Source organism: Zootoca vivipara, chromosome 12 (assembly GCF_965207765.1).
Source record: "Zootoca vivipara chromosome 12, rZooViv2.hap1.1, whole genome shotgun sequence".
Lineage (NCBI taxonomy): Eukaryota > Metazoa > Chordata > Lepidosauria > Squamata > Lacertidae > Zootoca > Zootoca vivipara.
In genome coordinates, this window is record NC_142595.1 from 40,773,251 (window position 1) to 40,780,106 (window position 6,856).

Sequence of the window (6,856 nt, forward strand, 5' to 3'; positions counted from 1 at the left end):
GCCCGCTTCCTTTGGCTTTTCAGCAATACAGCAGTTTGTTCTCTTTGAGTTCAGAGCATGGCTGCGCGTGTGAGTTTGGTTGAGTGAGCGGGCAAATTATTATTTTTTCTTCTTGCACTTGCAAAAAATAATAATGCGTTTTTGGGTCTCTGAAGCTTGAACTGTTATGGAGACCCATTCGTAAGTAGCAAGCAGCTCTAGATAACTACTGTTACCTTCTTCAGTGAGGTTGTTCCACGACAGTAACCACATTTTTTATTATTTTTAATTAGCTACTGCATCTCAGTCTTTGATTAAAATTGCTCTACTGGATTATTTCACATTTCAGAGTCACTGATGTGAATAAAATTTCCCTGTGCCTTATAGTTTTCAAGTCATTATGGGGGGGGGGGAGGATGAAAATTAGGGAAATGCTAGATACGTGCACGATGAATCGTAGAATGATGAAATAAAACGAAGAAAAGACGCCAGTCAATATAATCTTTTATTTTAGACACCTCTGGAAATACATACTACATTAAGCACAGGTGTATATAACAAATCTCTATAGCAGAAATCTCTCCTCCCAAAAAGCTGAGATCCTCCCTTCAGAGCTCAGTTTCTTTTGCACCTTTGAAATTATATGTACTGAATGCACATTGGCCAATAGATTATGCTGCCTGGGGGGGGGGGGGGGGAACCAGGGTGGAACAGCAATGGACTAATTACATTGGAAAAGGACCAAACTTAGGAGGTCATATAAACCATGAAATCCCATGGCCATTTATGTGAATAAAGAGCAGCAAGTGTGTAAGTTGTAGATTTGTGCATACATTATGTATTTTATTTTATTTTTGAACATAATTCCTGAACTTTTTTTTAAAAAAAGCCAACTATATTAGAGTAACAGAAACAAGTGAGCACTTGGTGTACAAGGTGATCTGACACAGGACAAAGCTTGAGTGCAACTGTATCCACAAATCCGTATTGAATCTATATTCATCGAGCATCCCTCATTCAAATGTTGAACAAGGCTGAGATTAAAATGAAAATAAAAAAATCCTTCCAGTAGCACCTTAGAGACCAACTAAGTTTGTCATAGGTATGAGCTTTTGTGTGCATGCACACTTCTTCAGATACACTGAAACAGAAGTCACCAGACCCTTATGTATAGTCAGATGGTGGGGGGTGGGGTGATGGGAATGGGTGATGGGCTGATAGGAGTGGTAAACCTGTTGATGACTGTTAACGACTGTTAATGACTGCAATTGGTCTTGCAGGAAAAAGCAAGGGCCGAGGTGCTAAAGAAAGCTTGATCATGTATAATGAGATAAGAATCCTTTGTCTCTGTTCATACCAGGTCTCTCCATGGTTTTAAGCTTGGTAATGAGTTGCAATTCAGCAACTTCTCTTTCCAGTCTGTTTCTGAAAATTTTCTGTAATAAAACAGCTGCTTTGAGATTTTGTATAGAATGTCCGGGGAGATTGAAGTGTTCTCCTACTGGTTTCTCTGTCCTACTGGTGTTCTCCTACTGGTGTTCTCCTACTGGTTTTTGACTGCGTCAGACTAACACGGCTACCTACCTGTAACTAGTACTATGGGAGGCTGAGATCATCGTCATACACATAATATCTTCTATTAACATCCAAGGGGGGGAAAGTCATAGGAAAACATATTAAAATGCAAATGTTCAAAAACGTTGCCAACTTTCAAATGCAGGCTTACATTTCATCTTCACTCTTCAGAAATCGTTGAATCCAAAATGACAGCAGTTTAATAGTTTCCTCAGCTATTGGACAGACAGCCTAATGCAGAGGCTGTCCACCTTTTAGGCCTCAAGGTCACATTTGCAAATGTGTGCGTTGTGGGCACCACAAATGCACTGGAACCAAGCAAAAGCTGCAGCCTATTATACTGACTACAAAAGAATGCTTCTTTTGAGCCTCATTTCAGTGGGTGGAGTGGGGGAACTTGAAGGCATCCGAAAAGACATCTGTGGATACCTTGGTGACCCCTGACCTGTTGCCACTAAACCTATAATTGTCTAATAGAGTAACACACACACACACTCTCTCTCTCTCTCTTTCTCTCTTTCTTTCTCTCTCTCTCTCTCTGTGTATGTGTAAGAAGTGGGAAATCCGGCTTTACTTTTTGTCATGACTGGGGTCAGGGAGGGAAAGATGTATGTAGAACTGGACAAGTTTTTTCTTATACAGTGGAACCTTGGTTGTCGAATGGCTTAGTTGACGAACAAATCGGCTCCCGAACACCAAAAACCCGGAAGTAAATGTTCCGGTTTCAAACGTTTTTCAAAAGCCAAACGTCTGATGTGGCTGTCGGCTATTGTTTCTGGGGCGCCTGCACCAATCGGAAGCTGTGCCTTGGTTTTCCAACATTTCAGGAGTTGAACGGACTTCCGGAACGGATTAACTTCGAGAACCAAGGTTCCACTGTACTAATGGCCGGAGAAAGAGTAGTAAAATCAATGGGCCAGATTAGATCGATACCTATCTCCAATATGTCCCACATGCGCAGAGGAGAGATGGCTCCGGGTAGAATTGGGTAACCAACCATGCAGATTGACCCTATGTGTCTTGGATCTTGTGGGTTTACAGCATATGCAAATGTACCTCAGCATGGACATGTGCCAGGAGTATCAGAGACAGGGCAGGAAAACAGCTGCTCTCTTTTGCCCATTCATGTATATTAGTTGAGTTTGGGGAACACATTGTTTGATGTGGCATGAAATATCTGGATGATCCAGTCCTGCAGTTTTGGATCAGATAATGGAGGCCAGCAATATCTGGAAGGCCACAGGTTCCCCACCCCTGTATTATGTGGCCTGACAGGTACCTGACAATGCCTTAATCTGAATTTTAATGTTCCAGGCAAGTGGCCAAATGAAATCTCTGGCTTAATGGGTTATATAGTGATCAGCCCTGCGTTAATCCAAGGCATGGGCAATGTCATGCTTCGTTACATTGATGAGCCTCTGTAAAGAAATAATAGGTGAATTCTTTTCTTCTATTTGTATATAATTTTTATTAAATTTTCTGTTTTGCAATTTAAAATTCTTATTTTTACATCCTTAAAATATCAGTGGCTTCCCTTCTTCTCTTTCCATGGTTCATTTTACATATCATAAATCCCTGCATATTTTACAAAAACTAAACCATTCAGCATTCCATTATTACATCCACCCAGTGCTTTCTTTTCTAAAAAAAAAAATGTTTAGGGATACTCTCATTTTCCTACTTGTATTGAAATACTGCCCCTCAATGAGGCCAAACGTAGATTCACAAAATGTTTAGGGGTATGCATACCCCAGCGTCCCCCCAGGAAAAAAAAGCACTGCATCCATCAAAACTTATTTACAGTGTTGAATTTATCTTAATGCTGCCAATGTTTCCAGCTGTACACAATTATTTCCCAAGAAACAATAGGCGGATTCTTACTACACTATACAGTACATACATTAACTGAGAACTTCGGGTAAGTGAGATTCAGGTTGCAATTCTGTTGTGAATCAGCTCCGTGGAACACCTGCTTTCAAAGATTTTTACAGCTGTTTAGTGCTCTTGCTGCATGTGGAAATGGCAAGCCTGCCCTACATGAAATTGCTTTCTTCAAAATGGACAGGCCATCCCGATGCATCGCAACCTATGACAATGTGCCTTTGTCCCGTGTGGGCCCAGTAGCGGCACTGGCCCCGCGAAGTTCCCTGCAGTTTGCAGGTGGTGACAGATAACTGCGCCCTGCTGAGCCTCAGGGCCCGGCGGTAGTGGGTCCCGCCACTGCTGCAGATGTCCTTCACGTCGCTCCTGGGCGCATGGACAAAGCTGTTGGTGTCTTTGCAAGGCCTCGTCATCCCCCGCCGCAGCATCATGGTCCCACAGTAATCCTGCCCGGCCACATTGGTCCGGGGGAAGTCGTTGTGCTGCCTCAGGAACTTCTCGTGCCGAGGATTCTGCGAGGAGACGCGGCTTACGATCAGGCAGGAGGCCAACAGGAGCAGCAATAGCGCTTCGTTTCCCTTCAGGGAGATCATTGTCGCTGCTGGTTTCCGTTGAACCTGCAGCCATCGAAAGGAAGCAGGTGAAATGTTTATTTCGCATCACTTTATGGTTTGTTTGTTTTTTTTAAAAAAAATGGGTTGCAATGTATCGTAAAACAAATACGCATTGCAAATGAAGGTCACATTTTTTTTAAAAAAGGCATTTAAAAGAAGCATGATTGACATGAAAACAAAACAGAAAAAATCGAAAAACTGAAACTCCACATGGAGCTTTTTTCCTTGTGTTTTTCACTTGTTTTACTTGTTTTTTACTTGCATCGTTGGCGATGCAGTGAACAATACAAGTGGTTTTATTCGGGGGGGGCACAGGGGTATGCATACCCCTAAACATTTTGTGAATCTTTGTACTTTTGTCCATTTACTGTATTTATATTTCCTGATCTGAACTATAAAATTGTGATTTTCTTGAGTCAAAATGAGAGTACCCCTAAACATTTTTTAAAGAAAAAAGTACTGAACAATTTCATAAGAAGTATTGTTTACCATCAAACACAGACCATTGGTCCATCTAGCTCAGGCATAGGCAACCTTGGCTCTCCAGATGTTTTGGAACTACAACTCCCACGATCCCTAGCTAACAGGGCCAGTGGTCAAGGATCATGGGAGTTGTAGTTCCAAAACATCTGGTGAGCTAAAGTTGCCTATGCCTGATCTAGCTCAATGTTGTCCATACTGACTGGCAGCTGTTCTGAGGGGTTTAAGTCAAATGGTCACATCTAGCTGTAAAAGTACCAATTTGAGAGAGCTGCTTTGCCCCAGTTTTGAGACACCCACCACAAAAACAGGCTAGGTCAATGCAGTTGACACTAGATGGCAACAGAGAACAAAAGATAACCTGTCATGGAGCAGAAACTGTGTATGAGAGAGATTGCGAGCGCCTTCAATTTCTGTTCAGGAATGTTTTTTAGGGCGCCCATATGCGAAAGAGGGCAAAGTCTCTCATGTGTTTTAAGAGTTCTCTATCAAAGCAGGGTGTGTATCAGGCACAGCTTGGTGGCAGGGGAAAAGCAAAGTCAAACACTCTGGAATTCCCACTTTTTGAAAGGCACAAGGAATGTGTTTTCAACATTACACCAAGTGATCATCTTAAAGGTGCTCTTTTGGCAATTTCTTATTCTCTCTCTCTCTCTCTCTCTCTCTCTCACACACACACACACACACACACACACACACACACACACACATTCTTGCTCTGCATGGACTAGAACAAAACCACAGGTGGGTTTCATTGGCAAGAGTCAGCTCCGGGACATACCAGGTAATTTTAAAAAAGAAAGAAGGGAAGGGAACAGTCCCTGAGAACAAAAGGATTTACCATTATTTTTTTATTTGCCATTTTGTAACAGAAAAAGCACCGAACGTTGAAGGGGAAATAGCTTCTCTCAAACAAGTAAACAAAATAACAAAACCCAGGTAATGTTACCATTGTAACAAGGAACTAGTCCCTCCGGGGTCTCACACATCCCTTACCCCTTTGCTCAGTTAGTCAGAGGCTCAGCAATAGAGATGTACTTTCTGGGTGATTCTGCTGTGTGAAAGGGAATCAGTGCTACACGAGACCCCCTTTCCTCTGAGGGACAGTCGTGGGTACATGCAACAGGGTGCCTTATTCTCTCTCTCTCTCTCTCTCTCTCTCACACACACACACACACTACACACAGTCACACACTTCAGACCTTCTCGTGTGTTATGACTGCAAAGCACATACTGTTAGAATCTTTTCTTTCTTTTTTCTTTAGTCTGGTGGGGGGGCACAGAGACTGGGTATCCTGTGCCCCCCCTCTAGATGCTTTCCAGCCAGCGTAACGGGTGTTCAGTGATGGGAAGGGCGATCTCTGCTTCTAGTCAGTCAATATTCTTCACATTTACAAAGCCGAGAAAGGTGCTTTTAAGGCCAAATAACACACATGCAGCTGGAGGGAACTGAACTTTCCCACTCTCCCGTTCCTTACAGCCCAGTTGATACTGGAGCTGGGATAGGGAAGAAAGCAGTTGAGGCACTACTAAGCCATAGGGAAGTGATGCTGGGAAGGGTCCCAGCTCACGTCCACGTTTATTTTTATTCCAAACACAAAATCTCTCCTCTCCATCTTCTGCCATCACAAATGCGCATGAGGAAACCACAACAGGGCTGCTGCCGCCTCACGTAGTTTGACCTGTAAATTGTCACTGCGAGGGCCCCTCCATTCGCCCTTCGCGGCAAGGAGAGCGAACCTGTGGCCCTTCAGATGTTGTGGACTGCAACTCCCATCATCCTGACCACTCAGTATGCTGGCTGGCACTGATGGGAGTTGGAGTCCAACGGTATCCCTAGGTTGGCAGCTTCCCCCCCCCCCAACCTACACAGTGTAAGTCTAGCTGGGGTTGCAACCAGTGTTTCCTTTGGCGACAAACTCAGCCTCACTCCCTGACACAAGCTAAGGACCACAATTTTATCACCCAGAACGATTTCTGCACCAACTTACCTGATCTGCTTGGCCAGCACTACTCAGAAACGCCTCCAAATCACCCTGGGGGCCTTCGGAGCGGTGAATTCAGTTTCCTGCAGAGCTGAATATTTTCCCGTCATATCCCCGGGCTCTTTATACCCAGCCTCACCAGTTGCTGGTAAAAGGTTAGCACCGATCACATGCAACTGGATTGAACAGGCAGACAATGTGCGGATCACTGAGATGGAGGGTAGGGATTAAGAAGAACAAATGGACTTAGGGTCAAGACACAGTTGACCTCATCGTGGTTTGAAGTCTGTCTCTGATAACCAGTAAACATAACACTACTTGCTGAATCCTAGCTTCTGAATA

General features: G+C 43.6%; 1 pseudogene across 1 annotated transcript; it reads right to left on the reverse strand.

Annotated features, from left to right (window-relative positions):
• Nucleotides 1-2,997: 2,997 nt before the first annotated feature.
• Nucleotides 2,998-6,647, reverse strand: LOC118094542 (ribonuclease pseudogene; annotated as a pseudogene). Its single transcript, XR_015946557.1, has 2 exons — nt 6,521-6,647; nt 2,998-4,052 (listed from the first exon to the last, which is right to left on the reverse strand). The product of XR_015946557.1 is annotated as a ribonuclease pseudogene (transcript).
• Between the last annotated feature and the right edge of the window lie 209 nt (nt 6,648-6,856).